This window comes from Macaca thibetana, chromosome 8 (assembly GCF_024542745.1).
Source record: "Macaca thibetana thibetana isolate TM-01 chromosome 8, ASM2454274v1, whole genome shotgun sequence".
Lineage (NCBI taxonomy): Eukaryota > Metazoa > Chordata > Mammalia > Primates > Cercopithecidae > Macaca > Macaca thibetana.
The window spans coordinates 96,728,675-96,745,692 of record NC_065585.1 but is presented as its reverse complement, the minus strand read 5'-3'; the positions used below and the strand labels follow the sequence as shown (position 1 = coordinate 96,745,692).

Here is a 17,018-nt window from a genome sequence, read left to right as displayed (position 1 = left end):
CCCGGCTAACTTCTTGTATTTTTAGTAGAGATGGAGTTTCACCGTGTTAGCCAGGAGATGGTCTCGCTCTCCTAACCTCATGATCCACCTGCCTTGGCCTCCCAAAGTGCTGGAATTACAGGCGTGAGCCACCATGCCCGGCCAGTCAGTGGTTGTTATAAATCTGTGATTTTTTTTTTTTTTGAGATGGACTCTCTGTCATCCAGGCTGAAGTGCAGTGGTGTGATCTCAGCTCACTGCAACTTGTGCAGGGTTCAAGCAATTTTCCTGCCTCAGCCTCATAGTAGCTGGGATTAGAGGTGTGCGCCACCATGCCTAGCTGATTTTTTTTTTGTATTTTAGTAGAGACAGGGTTTCACCATGTTGACCAGACTGGTCTTGAACTCCTGACCTCAAGTGATCGGCCTGCCTTGGCCTCTCAAAGTGTTGGGATTATAGGCGTGAGCCACCGTGCCTGGCCTAAATCTGGATTTTCTTTTTTTTTTTTTTTTTTTGAGACGAGTCTTGCTCTGTCACCCAGGCTGGAGTGCAGTGGTGCCATCTCCGCTTACTGCAAGCTCCGCCTCCCGGGTTCACGCCATTTTCCTGCCTCAGCCTCCTGAGTAGCTGGGACTACAGGCGCCGGGCAGCACCGGCTAATTGTTTTGTATTTTTAGTAGAGATGGGGTTTCACCGTGTTAGCCAGGATGGTCTCGATCTCCTGACCTCGTGATCCGCCTGCCTCTGCCTCCCAAAGTGCTGGGATTACAGGCGTGAGCCACCACGCCCAGCTCTGGATTTTCTATCTGAGGTTGGGGAGGGGAAGGAAAGGGAGGTTACTGGGAGTGTTGTAAGTGTTTGATAGAAACTTACCTCTGTATCAGAGGTAGAATTTACAACCTGATGAGTTGTCCTAAACATTTTAGTATTGCATCTGTTATTCTTAAAGTGACCCTTAGAACATTTAGTACTGTTCCTTTCTTTCTTTCTTTCTCTTTCTCTCTCTCTTTCTTTCTCTTTCTTTCTTTCTTTCTTTCTTTCTTTCTTTCTTTCTTTCTTTTTCTTTCTTTCTTTCTTTCTTTCGTTTCTTTCGTTTCTTTCGTTTCTTTCGTTTCTTTTCTTTCTTTTCTTTCTTTTCGTTTCATTCTTCCTTTTACCTACTTCCCCAAGTAGGCTGCCTCTAGATAAGACTGTATATTATCAGGTAGGAATAACTTGGTTCGAGGAGTTTTGGAACTGGGAAGACTGGATAACAGCTATGTAACCTGGGCTTCTTATTCTCTCTAGGGCTTATGAAGTGGTTACTAAAATCTGAAGTTCTATAGAAAAGGGCCAGTTTCCTCTAGGATTTGACCACACCTTTGAGGGTTGCTTCCTAAGAAAGCTGAACTTTTGGTAGATGGAGTTATAGATGAATATTGAATTTGGTTTCAGGGAGCTGTTTTTTCAAAACAACTTTACTGAGATATAATTCACATACCATATAGTTGTCTATTTAAAGTATACAATTCACTGATTTCTGGCATGTTCACACATATATACAACTGTGGTCATTTTAGAATATTTTTATCACCTCAGAAAGAAACCCTGTACCCTTTAACTGTCACTGTCCTATACCCCCAAACCTCAGCCCCTGGCTACTATAATCTGTCTCAATAGATTTACCCATTCTGTACTTTCATATGTGTAGAGTCATATATTATGTGGTTTTTTGTGACTGGCTTCTTTCACTTAGCATAATGTTTTTAAGGGTCATCCATGTTATATAGCATGTATCAGTATTTACATGTTTTTACGGGTGAAGAATATTCCACTGCATTGGATACACCACATTTTGTTTATTCATTCATCATTTTGGTGGTGTTTTCCACCATTTGGCTATTGGGAATAAGGCTGCTGTAAACATTTACGTACAAGGTTTTTTTTCGTTTGAGTAGATACCTAGGAGTGGAATTGCTGGGTCACGTGTTAACTATGTTTAGCTGTTTGAGGAACTGCTAGGCTGTTTTCCAAAGGGAGACTTCTTCTTTTTCTTTTTTTTTGGGATGGAGTCTCGCTCTATCGCCCAGGCTGGAGTGCAGTGGTGTGATCTCAGTCCACTGCAACCTCAGCCTCTTGGGTTCAAGTGATCCTCCTGCCTCAGCCTCCCAAGTAACTTGGATGACAAGCCTGCACTACCATGCCTGTCTCATTTTTGTATTTTTAGTAGAGACTGGATTTTGCCAAGTTGGTCAGGCTGGTCTCAGCCTGACCTCAAGTGATCCGCCCACCTCGGCCTCCCAAAGTGCTGGAATTACAGGCGTGAGCCACTGCGCCCAGACCAACACAACTAATTTTTTTGTAGTTTTTAGTAGAGACGGAGTTTCACCATGTTGGCCAGGCTTGTCTCAAACTCCTGACCTCAAGTGATCTGCCTACCTTGGCCTCCTAAAGTGTTGGGATTACAGGTGTGAGCCACTGCACCCGACCCCTTTACCCATTTTTAAATTGGGCTGTTTGTCTTTTTTTTTTTTTTTTTTTTTTTTTTTTTGAGACAGAGTCTCGCTCTGTCCCCAGGCTGGAGTACAGTGGCCGGATCTCAGCTCACTGCAAGCTCCGCCTCCCGGGTTTAGGCCATTCTCCTGCCTCAGCCTCCGGAGTAGCTGGGACTACAGGCGCCCGCCACCTCGCCCGGCTGATCTTTTGTATTTTTTAGTAGAGACGGTGTTTCACCGTGTTAGCCAGGATGGTCTCCATCTCCTGACCTCGTGATCCGCCCGTCTCGGCCTCCCAAAGTGCTGGGATTACAGGCTTGAGCCACCACGCCCGGCCTGTTTGTCTTTTTATTGTTGAGTTATTGGAGACCTTTATATATTCTGGATACAAGTCTTTTATCAGATACATGGTTTGCAAATATTTTCTTTCATTCTGTAGATTGTCTTCACTTTCTTGATGTTGTCATTTGAAACCCAAAAGTTTAAAATTTTGATGAAGACCACTTTATTTTTTTCTACTTCATTAAAATGCAGATTCTGGCTTTTTGTATGTAGCTCATCACCTAACTGGTTCTTTGTTTTAAAAACAATAATGTTTCAGGACGGGTGCAGTAGGAGGCCAAGGTAGGCAGATCACTTGAGGTCAGGAGTTCGAGAGCAGCCTGGGCAACATACCGAGACCCTGTCGCTACAAAAAAAGAAAAAAATTAGCTGGGCATAGTGGTGTGTGCCTGTAGTTCCAGCTCCTGAGGAGGCTAAGGCAGGAGGATCACTTGTGCCCAGGAGTTCGAGGCTGCAGTGAGACATGTTTGTACCACTGCCCTCCAGCCTGGGCAACAGAGTAAGACCCTGTCTCTAAAATGAACACACAAACATCAGAGAATCATGTTTCATGCAGAATATGGTCAGAAACTAAAATATAAATGAATAAAAACAACTCCATGAAATACTGTGAGTTCTAGTTGATGCTCTAGTTATGATTACTGTATGACAGAAGGGCAGGAGTCTGAGCTTCACCTGGCCAGGTGAAATTTAATCTCACTAAAAAAAGTTCAATAGCCAGATACCACGCATACTGTAAACAGTTTATTCTTTGGAAGTAGTATAATTATGCCAGAGGTTTTTCAATTTATGGATTGGAGTGTTCTCGAAAAGTACAGACAGTGCGTTGCTTGGTGTACTGCTCTTCATGCCAGTGTCATCTGCTACCTAAATTATTGATTGTTGTTTACGAAACAGTACTGATGTAAATTGTTATGTCCTCAGAGGAAATACTTATGTTATTGAGAAGTCTTTGGTTTTCTCAAGTTTTTACCTCATAAACAGTGATATGGAGAGATATCTGTTTATTTTGCTTAATATGGCTTTCTGACTGGAAGCCAGTTACAGCTTCCTGGACTCACAGGTGAGCAGTTATGCCCATTTAATAGTCTCTGTCAGAAGACCTCACATCTTTTAAAGTGCATGCCATCCTAATTTTACTTAGAAATTAAAACTAGAGAGGAACCAGAATATATTAGCTTATTTAACTTTCTTCCACTCTCTAGTGTATTCTAAGGGAAGTCTCCCTTCATAGTTCTGCAATAAACATTCTTAGCTACCTTACTGGAGAATGTGAAGTAACTACTACATTCATTGGCTTATCTCATTGGGATATCTGTAGTGTATCCAGGTGAAATCTTCTGCAATAACTTGCTGCATTATATTTGAATGTATTCATTTACATGGCTGTCTTCCCCACTAGATAGTAATGTCCTGGGGAAAGGATTCTGTGTTCAGTATCAGCAACATCTGCTGTCAGTTTGTATATATTGAGAGAAAGATTAAAAGCAAGCATTTGCCATAAATTCACCAGGTGTTTATCGAGTGCCTGTTGTGTCATCATTTTCTGTGGTACAGTGTCTTTCTGTGTCAGGGATTTAATAATGAAAAAATAAATGGCTCAAATAAAACCTAGCTTTTCAGGCTGGGCGCAGTGGCTCATGCTTCTAATCCCAGCACGTTGGGAGGCCTAGGCGGGCGGATCACTTGAGCCCAGGAGTTCGAGACCAGCCTGGGCAACATGACGAAACCCCATCTCTACTAAAAATACAAAAATTAGCTGGATGTGGTGGCATGCGCCTATGGTCCCAGCTACTTGCGGGGCTGAGGTGGGAGAATTGCTTAAGGCTGGGAGGTGGAGGTTGCAGTGAGCTGAGATTGTGCACTCCAGCCTGGGTGACAGAGTGAGACCCTGTCTCAAAAACAAAAAACAAAACAAAAACTGGCTAGGCATGGCGGCTCACTCCTGAAATCCCAGCACTTTGGGAGGCTGAGGTGGGCGGATCATTTGAAGTCAGGAGTTTGAGACCAGCCTGGCCAACACGGTGAAACCCCGTCTCTACTAAAAATACAAAAATTAGCCAGGAGTGGTGGTACATGCCTGTAGTCTCAGCTGTTTGGCAGGCTGAGGTGGGAGAATCACGTGAACCTGGGTAGTGGAGGTTGCAGTGAGCTGAGATTGCACCATTGTCCTCCAGCCTGGGCCACAGAGCAAGACTCTGTCTTGGAAAAAAAAAAAAAAAAAAAAAAAAACCCAAAAACACAAAAATAAAAATTAGCCAGGTGTGGTGGCAGGCACCTGTAATCCCACCTACTTGGGAGGCTGAGCCAGGAGAAGCCTTGAATCCAGGAGGCAGAGGTTTCAGTGAGCTGAGATGGTGCCACTGCACTCCAGCCTGGGTGACAGAGCAAGACTCTCTCTCAAAACAAAGAAACAATCCCCTCCCTCTGCTAGAAAAACCAGCCTTTCCTTTTTGTAGATTGTAATATTTCACTGTCTTATTTTTAGTTTGCTTTTCTGAAGTAAAACTACTAAAATAATATTTTAGTCACATATATTCATTAAATCTAAAATCATGAAGCTGCTTATTTTCCCCTTATCTAGCTGAGTTAGTATCTAACAAATAGATTCTAAATGAACTCTTCATATAGGTGGTGATTTTTTGGCAGTGGCTAGGGGCAGGGTGGTTTTGGTTACAACCTAAAGAATAACAGTAGTATGATTAATTTCTCCTGTATATAATGTGTTCTCCACACCACAGCATTGAAATACTTTGGAAATCCTCTAATCCAGAGGTTTTTCCACTTGTGTTTGAAAGTGTAGTACAGATGCTTCAGATGTACAAAGTTTGACTTGAATTTTTTTTTTTTCTTTTTTGAGATGGAGTTTCGCTCTGTCACCCAGGGTGGAGTGCAGTGATGTGATCTTGGCTCACTGCAACCTCCACCTCCCAAGTTCAAGTGATTCTTCTGCCTCAGCCTTCCGAGTAGAGATGCATGCCACCACTCCTGGCTAATTTTTTTGTATTTTTAGTAGAGGCGGGGTTTTACCGTGTTAGCCAGGATGGTCTCAATCTCCTGACCTCGTGATCTACCCGCCTTGGCCTCCCATAGTGCTGGGATTACAGGTGTGAGTAAAGTTTGTTTTTATAAATTACATTTTTATCTACTATATTTCATCAATTCTAAAACATTTAAATATCCAAAATGGATATATGTGTTATAGTTTAATTGGTAGAGTTTAAAAATTTTTTTAAATTATAGTATCATGTAATTGGTTATGCCATCTTAGATTTGATGAAAGACAGTATTTAAAAAAACTGTTAAGATGCCCACATTGAGGTGAATATATAATAGATTTCAAATACTGGATTCTACAAACATACTGACATGTGTTCTCATTTATTATCTGAATACTAAACAGTTGTGATCAATTTAAACTTAAATATGTTCTATTGAAATATGTTTTTAATCTCATACAATTTTTTGAAATATTTTGGAGGCTAAAGTTGAAAATTGGTTTATCTGGTAAACCTTCACTTCAGCAAAAGAATATCACCTTCTGATGTTTTTTGGTGAATTATGTAAATATAGTTTTTAATATTAAATCTATTTGTATAAATTCACAGTGTCTGAATGATGGATGTATTTCAATTTTAAAGTTCAGAAAAAATGTAGCTGGGCATGGGGCTCACACCTATAGTCTCAGCACTTTGGGAGGCTGAGGCAGGAGGACCCCTTGAGCCTGGGAGTTTGCGACCAGCCTGGGCAACCTAGCAAGACCTTGTCTCTACTAAAAATATTTAAAAAATTAGCTGGATGTGGCGGTGCATGCCTGCAGTCCCAGCTACTCCGGAGGCTGACATGGAAGGCCTAGGAGTTTGAGGCTGTAGTGAGCCATGATTGCACCACTGCACTTCAGCCATGGCGACAGAGTCCCTGTCTCAAAACAAACACACAGACACCCATGCACACACACCCCAGCATATGCTTTGATGTCAATAATTGTGTATTATTGACATTATTGACATTATTAATGTCAACAAATAGTGTTCTTGAGAGTGGGGTTGTAACTGATGTTTTTGAAACAGCCAGTGGGGTTATGGGCCCAGTTAGGATTCTGGAACAGTTTTCCTGAGTGTAGAACTGTGATGGGGCTTATGATTCACACTCATTACTTTGCTGGATGAATGTTAAAAGCGGATAGGATGGCAGACCCACTCAGCAAGGAATTCCACCGAGGATGCCTTGAAAGGAGCAGGGGCATACCATCCAGAGCACAAGGCAGAATAAAGTTATCACATGAAGGACTCATTTGCTTGAAAAGACTTGACTTTTCTTAGTGTCTTCAAATATTCTAACAACTTTATAAGGCAGAAAGACTCAGTGATTTTTTTTTTCTTTTTCTTTTTTTTTTTCCTGAGACGGTCTCTGTTGCCCAGGCTGGAGTGCAGTGGTGTGATGTCAGCTCATTGCAACCTCTGCCTCCCGGATTCAAGTGATTCTCCTGCCTCTGCCACCTGAGTAACTGGGATTATAGGCTTTCACCACCACGCTGGCTAATTTTTGTATTTTTAGTAGAGATGGGGTTTCACCATGTTGGCCAGGCTGTTCTCGAACTCCTGGACTTAAGTGATCCTCCTGCCTTGACCTCCCAAGTGCTGGGACTATGGGCATGAGCCACCACACCTGGCTCATTTCTTGTTTTTTTAAAATAAAATTTATTGTGTGTGTTTAAGGTATATATATCATGTTATGAGACATATAGTAAAATGGTTACTGTAGTGAATCAAATTAACGTATCCATCATCTTACAGTTACCTGTTTTTCCTTCCTGTGGCAAGAGCAAAAATCCTGACCATAGCAAACTCTTACTAAAAGTCCTCATGGCTGGGTGCGGGCTCATATCTGTAATCCTAGCACTTTGGGAGGCTGAGGCGGGCCGATCATTTGAGCCCAGGAGTTCAAGACCAGCCTGGGCAACATGGCAAAACTCCCTCTCTACAAAAAATACAAAAATTACCTCACATGTTGGCACGCGCCTGTAGTCCTAGCTACTTGGGAGGCTAAGGTGGGAGGATTGCTTGAGTCCAGGTGGACGAGGCTGCAGTGAGCTTTGATTGAGCCACTGTGCTCTAGCCTGGGCAATAGAGGGAGACCCTGTTGCAAAAAAAAGAAGGAAGTCCTCAAGGCTGTTCTGCAGAACATTAGATCTGCAGACTTGTTCATCCTACATACCTACTATTTTGTATCCATTGATCTACAGCTCCCTATTTCCTTTCCAGCCCCAACCTTGGTAACCACTGTTTTTATTCTGTCTTCATATTTGACCTCTGTTTTTTTGGAGACGGAGTCTCGCACTGTCACCAGGCTGGAGTGCAGTGGCGCCATCTTGGCTCACTGCAACCTCCACCTCCTGGGTTCAAGCGATTCTCCTGCCTCAGCCTCCCGAGTAGCTGGAATTACAGGTTCCCGCCACCGTGTCTGGCTAATTTTTTTGTATTTTTAGTAGAGATGGGGTTTCACTATGTTGGCCAGGCTGGTCTGGAACTCCTGACCTCGTGATTCCCCCTGCCTTGGCTTTCCAAAGTGCTGGGATTACAGACGTGAGCCACCACACTCGTCCTGTTTTCTTTTTTGAAAGATTCCACAGTCCCAATGAATTTAAAATGTCAATTGTAGGTTGTCTTTGGATCCATACTGTTGTATATATGAGAGTTTTTTTATAATTATGATCAAAATATATGTGTTGCTATTAGGTCTCCCCCACCCCTTTTTTTTTTTTAACTTATACACAATTAATATAATTCATGTAGTTTAAATGACTTTATATAATGTTTTAAATTATGTGACATAGTTTGCCTGAATGTATACCAATTGACTTCTTTAAGTTTTTGCACTGCCAAATAAACATTTTTGTTCAGATTGCTTTTCCAACCCCCCTCCCTTCATTTATCTATTGCTGTGTAACAAATTATATCAAAATTCTGTGGCTTCAAACGATGACTGATTTTTTTCTCATAATATGGGAGTTGACTGGGTGGTTCTGCTGGTTTCACTTAGAGTCACTCATGTGGTTGCATCAAGCTGGTGAAGGGATAGGCTTATTGCCTAGGATGCCTTGCTCCCCCTCCCTGCAGCCTCTGCACATGGCCAGTTAGGACTTCCTCACATCCTGGTGGTGTCAGGGTGTTCAGAATTCTTACATGACAGTTGTTTTCCAAAAGAACGAAAGCAGAAGTTAGCATTCCTCTTACAAGCGAGTGCCAGAACTGGCCTAGCGTTGCTGCTTCCCTGTTTATTCTTTTTTTGGAGGCAGAGTCTCACTGTGTCACCCAGGCTGTAGTGCAGTGGCACAGTCTCGGCTCACTGCTACTTCTGCCTCCCAGGTTCAAGCGATTCTTGTGCCTCAGCCTCCAAAGTAGCTGGACTACAGGTGTTGCACCACCATACCCAGCTAATTTTTTTTTTTGTATTTTTAGTAGAGATGGGGTTTCACCATGTTGGACAGGCTGGTCACAAACTCCTAACCTCAGGTGATCTGCCCACCTTGGCCTCCCAAAGTGCTGGGATTACAGGCATGAGCCACCACGCCCTGCCACTGCTTCCCTATTCTATTGATAAAACAGGTAGGAAGGCCTGTGCAGCTTCAAGGGGAGGAGGGGTGCGCCTGGGTCTGGAGGGTGGAGGATGGCTCACAGCACTCTGCAGACATTCTGCGCCCTGGTGTTTTGTCCTGAGGGGAAATTTCACACAGTAGCATTTAAGTCAAATCATACTACATATTTAAAAATTCTTGTTTTTTATATGTGTGTGTGTGTATACATATATGTGTATGTATATATGTGTGTGTATATATATGTGTGTGTGTGTGTATATGTGTGTGTGCTTTTTTTTTTTTTTTTTGAGACTGGGTCTCATTCTGTCTCCCAGGCTGGAGTGCAGTGGCATGATCTTGGCTCACTGCACCGTCCACCTCCCGGGTTCAGGTGATTCTCCTGCCTCAACCTCTGCAGGAGCTGGGACTACAGGCATGCACCACCATGCCAGGCTAATTTTTTGTATTTTTAGTAGAGATGGGGTTTCTCCATGTTGGTCAGGCTGGTCTAGAACTCCCAACCTCAGGTGATCTGCTCGCCTCAGCCTCCCAAAGTGCTGGGATGACAGGCGTGAGCCACTGCGCCTGGCAGGGTTTTTGTTTTTTGAGACAGGTTCTTGCTCTGTCACCCAGGCTGGAGTGCAGTGCCACTATCTCAGCTCACCGCAACCTCCGCCTCTGGGGTTCAAGCAATTCTCCTGCCTCAGCCTCCCGAATAGTTGGGCATACAGGCATGTGCCACCATGACCAGCTAATTTTTGTATTTTTAGTAGAAAGGGGCTTTTACTGTGTTGGCTAGGCTCCTCTTGAACTCCTGACCTCAAGTGGTCCACCCCCTTGGCCACCCAAAGTGTGGGATTATAGGCGTGAGCCACTGCGCCCAGCTGATACAGAGTTTTAAAAAATAGTTTAAAAAATTAGCCTGTGCCTGGCGCAGTGGCTCACGCCTGTAATCCCAGCACTTTGGGAAGCCAAGGTGGGTGGATCACTTGAGGTCAGGAGTTCCAGACCAGCCTGGAAACATGATGAAACCCCGTCTCTACTAAAAATACGGAAATTAGCCGGGCATTGTGGTGGGCACCTGTAATCCCAGCTACTCAGGAGGCTGAAGCAGGAGAATCACTTAAACTCATGAGGAGGCAGTTGCAGTGAGCTGAGATCATGCCACTGCACTGTAGCCTGGGTGACAGGGTGAGACTCCATTTCAAAAAAAAAAAAAAATTGAAAGTTGTGTGCCTTGTAATTATTACTTTTCTCCCTTTGCCTTTAATTTCTTTTTTTATTTTCCAAGACCGAGTCTCACTCTGTCACCCAGGCTAGAGTGCAGTGGCATGAACAAACATGGCTCACTGAAACCTCTACCTCCCAGGCTCAAGTGATCCTCCTACGTTAACCTCCAGAGCAGCTCAGACTACAGATGTGCGCCACCACGCCTGACTAATTTTTGCATTTTTTGTAGAGATGGGGTTTTGCCATGTTGCTCAGGCTCGTCTTGAACTCCTGAGCTCAAGCGATCCTCCCACCTTGGTGTCCCAAAGTGTTAAGATTACGGGCGTGAGCCACTACACCTGGCCAATTTTTTTAAAAAAACATCTTAGGATAGGGTCATGTATGATGTTCTTAAGTAGTGTTCCAAATAAAATGAAGGAAGATTAAAGGAGGAAAATCAGACTTCACCTATTAGTGGGAGGAAAAGCAAAGAATTTGTGGCCATCTTTAATTTGGTACAGAGTATAACGATTCTTGACTCAAAAAAAAAGTGTGTGTGTGTGTGTATATATATATGTATTTTTTTTTTTTTTTTTGAGACAGAGTCTCAGTCTGTTGCTGAGGAAGGAGTGCAGTGGTGTGGTCTTGGCTCACTGCAACCTCTGCTGCCCGGGTTCAAGCGATTCTCCTGCCTCAGCCTCCCGAGTAGCTTGGATTACAGGCACGTACTATCACGCCCAGCTTATTTTTCGTATCTGTAGTAGAGATGGGGTTTCACCATCTTGGCTAGGCTGGTGTTGAACTCCTGATCTCATGATCTACCCGCCTCGGCCTCCCAAATGCTGGGATTACAGGCATGAGCCACCGCCCAGCCGACTCAAAACTATTTTTTCAAGTGATGTTGATATGTAATATTTTACATATTTTGTGGGGTACATGTGATGTTTCATTGTGTGCATAGAATGTATAGATCAAATCTCAGGGTATTTGTGGTATCCAGATTCTTGACTCATGACAGATAATATATATAAGGGTTGGCCAGGCATAGTGGCTCACGCCTGTAATCCCAACACTTTGGGAGGCCGAGGCCGGCGGATCACGAGGTCAGGAGTTTGAGACCAGCCTGGCCAACATGGCGAAACCCCGTCTCTACTAAAAATACAAAAATTAGCCAGGCATTGTGGCAAGCACTTGTAATCCCAGCTACTCCGGAGGCTGAGGCAGGAGGATCACTTGAAACCCGGAGGCAAAGGTTGCAGTGAGCCAAGATCGTGCCATTGCACTCTGTCCTGGGCGACAAGGGCAAGACTCTGTCTCTAAAAAGAAAAATACATATATGGGTTATGAAGTCTTAGGAAGTGACATTTTGGGCATCAGAGGGATAGATTGTTTCTTTTAGAATCAGTTTATGAAAGGCTAAGGCTTTAGAAATAATGTGTTTCAGCAGGAATTCTGACTAGGGATAGAGGTGGGGGATGGAGGCAAGGCGATAGGATTTCTCCTTTCTTTTGCCTCTTCTACCCAGGGCAGTGGGTTGCCTTCCTGTGCTAGACTCTTGTGTGTTGGTCATTGAGATATACTGGGGTAGACAAAAAGTTGTATAACATCACTGATGTAGTTTAGTCAAAGTATGCAAAGTATAAAAAGAAAACACTTTGCTCAGTCATCTAGTTAGGTTCTTAGTAGAGCAAAACTCTCACTTTATGCTGTTACCTCCTTTTTCTCGCTTCTCCTACTCTAATCGTGGTTTCTGTGTCTTGATGCGCTGCTGAACATTAAGCTCCACAAGAGCAGGACTTCGACTATCACGGCAAGATCAGGGGCCTAGCCACAATTCTCTGGCTCACAGTAGACATTTGGTGCTGTTTAAATGGAAATAAATAAATAAAACCAAATAATTACAACAATAAAATGAACCACAACTTTCTCAGTCAACTGAGTGCTTAGCACTTCATCCTCTTTCTTGGCCTTTAATAACAGCTGATAATTTTCTCCTCCTCTTACCTCCCAATCCATTCCCACGTTGCAGCAAAGTGAAGTTTATGTCCTCCCTGAATCCTCATTACTGCAGATAAAGGCTGAATTGCTAAGGGTGCCCCTTCCAGGCCATTTCTGACTCTTTGCTCTCATACTCAGTTGCAGTCCCCAAACATTGCCCAGCATTCTGTCTCTCTTTTGTAATGTCCTCCCCACGCCTTTTTTTGGCTCCACCCGCCCAATCCTCCCTTTTCTTTTTAAATATTTCAAACACCAGAAAAATATGTGAATATACATGTACTCACCCTGGCTGTTCACATTCTAATAAATTCTTGCTTCAGATTGTTTTTTGGAAATAGAACATTTCTAGTACATTTAAAGTCCTATTTTCCCTTCTAAGTCCTAGGCCACTTTCTCTTTGCCCAGAGGTCATCAATATCCTGATTTTTTATTATTTGTATTTATTTATTTATTTTGAGACAGAGTCGGACTCTGTCACCCAAAATGGAGTGTAGTGGCGTGATCTTGGCTTACTACAACCTCTGCTCCCTGTTCAAGTGATCCTCCCGCCTTAGCCTCCTGAGTATCTGGAACTACAGGTGCATACCACCATGCCCAGCTAATTATTATTATTATTATTTTTTGAGATGCAGTCTTGCTCTCTCCCCCAGGCTGGAGTGCAGTGGCGCAGTCTTGGCTTACTGCAACCTCCGCCTCCCGGGTTCAACTGATTCTCCTGCCTCAGCCTCCCAGGTAGCTGGGACTACAGGCGCACGCCACCATGCCTGGCTAATTCTTTTGTATTTTTAGTAGAGATGGGGTTTCATCATGTTGGCCAGGCTGGTCTCAAACTCCTGACCTCAAATGAGCCGCCTGCCTCAGCCTCTCAAAGTGCTGGGATTACAGGCGTGAGCTACCACGCCCAGCCTCCCAGCTAATTTTTTGTATTTTTAGTAGAGACAGGGTTTCACAGTGTTGACCAGGCTGGTGTCGAACTCAAGTGATTTGCCCATTTCAGTCTCCCAAAGTGTTGGGATTACAGGCATGAGCCAGCACACCTGGCCCAATAATCCTGATTTTTTTTTTTTTTTTTTTTGAGACAGAGTCTTGCTCTGTCACCCAGGCTGAAGTGCAGTGGCGTGATCTCAGCTCACCGCAACCTCTGCCTCCTGGGCTCATGCGATTCTCCTGCCTCAGGAGAAGTTTTAGTAGAGACAGGTTTGTATTTTTAGTAGAGATGGGTTTTACCATGTTGACCAGGCTGGTGTCAAACTCCTGCCCTCAGGTGATCCACCTGCCTTGGCCTCCTAAAGTGTTGGGATTACAGGCGTGAGCCACTGTGCCTCGCCCGACCCCTGATTTTTAAATATCTTTTCCACTAACACCTTTATACTTTTTGCTACATATGTATATACGTATAAAAACTACATTTGTTTAGAGCTTCTATACCAGTGTATTCTAACTGCAGCAGTGAATGAACTTCCAATATCTACATCTTTGCCCAGATAAAGAATTATCAGACTTAATATTTGTCAGTTTGGTGGCTAGAATAAGCTGTTACGTTTCCCTGATTACTGATGAGGTTGAGCATATTTATATGTTTGTTGGTCATTACTGTTTTCTGTAAACCTTATTCCTAATATGTTCTCATTGTTCTCTAGGGTTTTCTTTTCCTTATTGATTTCTAGGAGGAATTCTTTCTGTATTTTGAATAACATTCTTGTCTGCTATTTGTTATTCATATCTTTTTTCAGTCTGTGGCTTATCTTTTCATTTAATCTGCCTATAAATGATTTTTATATATACTATGAGATCAGATTGGGTTCTAATTTTGTTTTTCCATATTGGTAAAATGTTCCAACACCATTAACTTTTCCTACTTTTTTTTTTTTCTCTTTTAAGACAGGGTTTCACTCTGTGGCCCAGGCTGGAGTGCAGTGGTGTGATCACAGATCACTGCAGCCTTGACCTCCCCAGGCTCAGGTGATCCTCGCCTCCTGAATAGCTGGGACCACAGGCATGTGCCAGCCACCACACCTGGCTAATTTTTGTATTTTTTTAGAGATGGGGTCTTGCCATGTTGCCCAGGCTGGTTTTCAGCTCCTGGGCTCAGTTGATTGGCCCACCTTGGCCTCTCAGAGTGCTGGGTTTACAAGTGTGAGCCACCATGCCTAGCCTTTTCTACTTTTTTTTTGTTTGTTCTCTTTTGGAATAACTTTAGATTTGCAGAAAAGTTACATAAGTAGTACGAAGGATTCCCATATACCTTCATGCAGATCCATCAAATATTAATGTTTAACATTTTTGCTTGCTCTTGTGTGTACTCTCTTCCCCCCTCCCTCCACATTCGATTTTGTTTTTTGGGGGAACCATTCAAGAGTAAGTTAAGTTAACAGATACTGTCTCTTCACCCCTACATACTTCAACTAGGACATTTTCTTACAATATAATTGTTAAAACCAGGAAATTAATATTGAGAAAGGACTGTTATTTACCAGCCCTATTCAGATTTCACCACTACTGTTCTTTAAAGCAAAATAATGACAATAATATTTTTCCTGATAACCAAGGTTGCATTTACTTGTCATGCCTCTAGTCTCTTTACTGACTTTTAGTGTTGCCTCTACTAAAAAGCACATTTTCATATATGATATGTCTGCTTTGGGGCTTTTCTTTTTCATTAGTCTGTTCATTTCTGCACTAATTCCGTATTTTCTTAATGATTTCTTTAGCTGATGAGGAAGTCTTAAAATCTAGGAAAGTGTCCCCTCTGTTTTGTTTTCTTTTTTTGTTTTGTTTTTGTTTTTGAGACAGTCTTGCTCTGTCTCCCAGGCAGGGGCTTGATCTTGGCTCACTTCAACCTCCACCTCCTGGGTTCAAGCGATTCTCCTGCCTCAGCCTCCCATGTTGCTGGTTGGGATTACAGGTGTGCACCACCATGCCTGGCTAAATTTTGTATTTTTAGTAGAGATAGGGTTTCATCATGTTGGCCAGGCTGGTCTTTTTTTTTTTTTTTTTTTTTTTTTTTTTTTTTTGTGAGATGGAGTCTCGCTCTTTCGCCCAGGGTGGAGTGCAGTGGTGTGATCTCAGCTCACTGCAAGCTCTGCCTTCCGGGTTCACGCCATTCTCCTGCCTCAGCCTCCGGAGTAGCTGGGACTACAGGCACCCGCCACCACGCCTGGCTAATTTTTGGTATTTTTAGTAGAGACGGGGTTTCACGGTGTTAGCCAGGACGGTCTCGATCTCCTGACCTCGTGATCCACCTGCCTTGACCTCCCAAAGTGCTAGGATTACAGGTGTGAGCCATTGTGCCCGGCCTTTTTTTTTTTTTTTTTTTTTTTTTTAAAAAGACAGAGCCTTGCTCTGTCGCCTAGGCTGGAATGCAGTGGTGCAATCTCGGCTCACTGCAGCCTCTGCCTCTGGAACATTAAATGTTCCAGACCAGTCTGGCCAACATGGTGAAACTCCATCTTTACTGAAAATACAAAAATTAGCCGGGCATGGTGGTGCACGCCTGAAATCCCAGCTATTTGAGAAGCTGAGGCAGGAGAATAGCTTGAACCTGGGAGGTGGAGGTTGCCTTGGCTACGAGCGAGACTCTCATACACACAAAATAACACAGCAGGTGTATGAGGAACTTTAAATGTCTTTCCTAACTTACTGTATGCAAATAAAAGTAGATACTTAAGAAATTGTCTAAAAATATTTAGTAAACCCATTTCTACACAGACAAATTAAAAGTTCTGAGAAATCAGGCTAAAATAACCTCAAATTTATAAGGTTTGATTAATAAATATTTACCTTTGCATATACACGAAAGCAAAAAAAGTTAGGAATACTTTCAATTTCAATAAATTGAAATCAAGTACAAATTTTGACTCCCCTTCCTAAACTGAATAAACTCTTAAAAAGCAGACACACTTTACTTGTGTAAACACTCTTTTTTTTTTAAATGGACTTTCACTCTTGTTGCCCAGGCTGGAGGGCAATGGTGGCATCCTGGCTCACCGCAACCTACACCTTCCGGGTTCAAGCGATTCTCCTGCCTCAGCCTCCCAAGTAGCTGGGATTACAGGCATGCACCACCACGCCTGGCTAATTTTGTATTTCAAGTAGAGATGGGGTTTCTCCATGTTGGTCACGCGGGTCACGAACTCGCGATCTGACAGATTCTGTTTTCACATGCCCCTACATGGGTGGGACTGCTTCAGGATTCTAAAAGACAGTACCTTCTGGTGCACTTTCTAAGATGGAACATAATTCTACTCTTTAAAAATCATTAGAGAGTATGTATTAATGAACTTTGGCTTTCATTAACTTTCTGGTCATGGCTGTTTGTTTGATGCAGAGTCCTTGACTGTAACAGAAACCTCAAGTAGGGGAAACGTTCACTTTCTAACGATTTCCTTATGATTGATTGACATGTCAGTATAAAATGGATGAGGAATTATACACGTGTT

General features: G+C 43.0%; 1 protein-coding gene across 1 annotated transcript in view; it reads left to right on the top strand.

Annotated features, from left to right (window-relative positions):
• Positions 1–17,018, top strand: part of UBE2V2 (ubiquitin conjugating enzyme E2 V2) — a 55,392-nt gene that overhangs the window by 16,219 nt on the left and 22,155 nt on the right. The window lies entirely within an intron of this gene.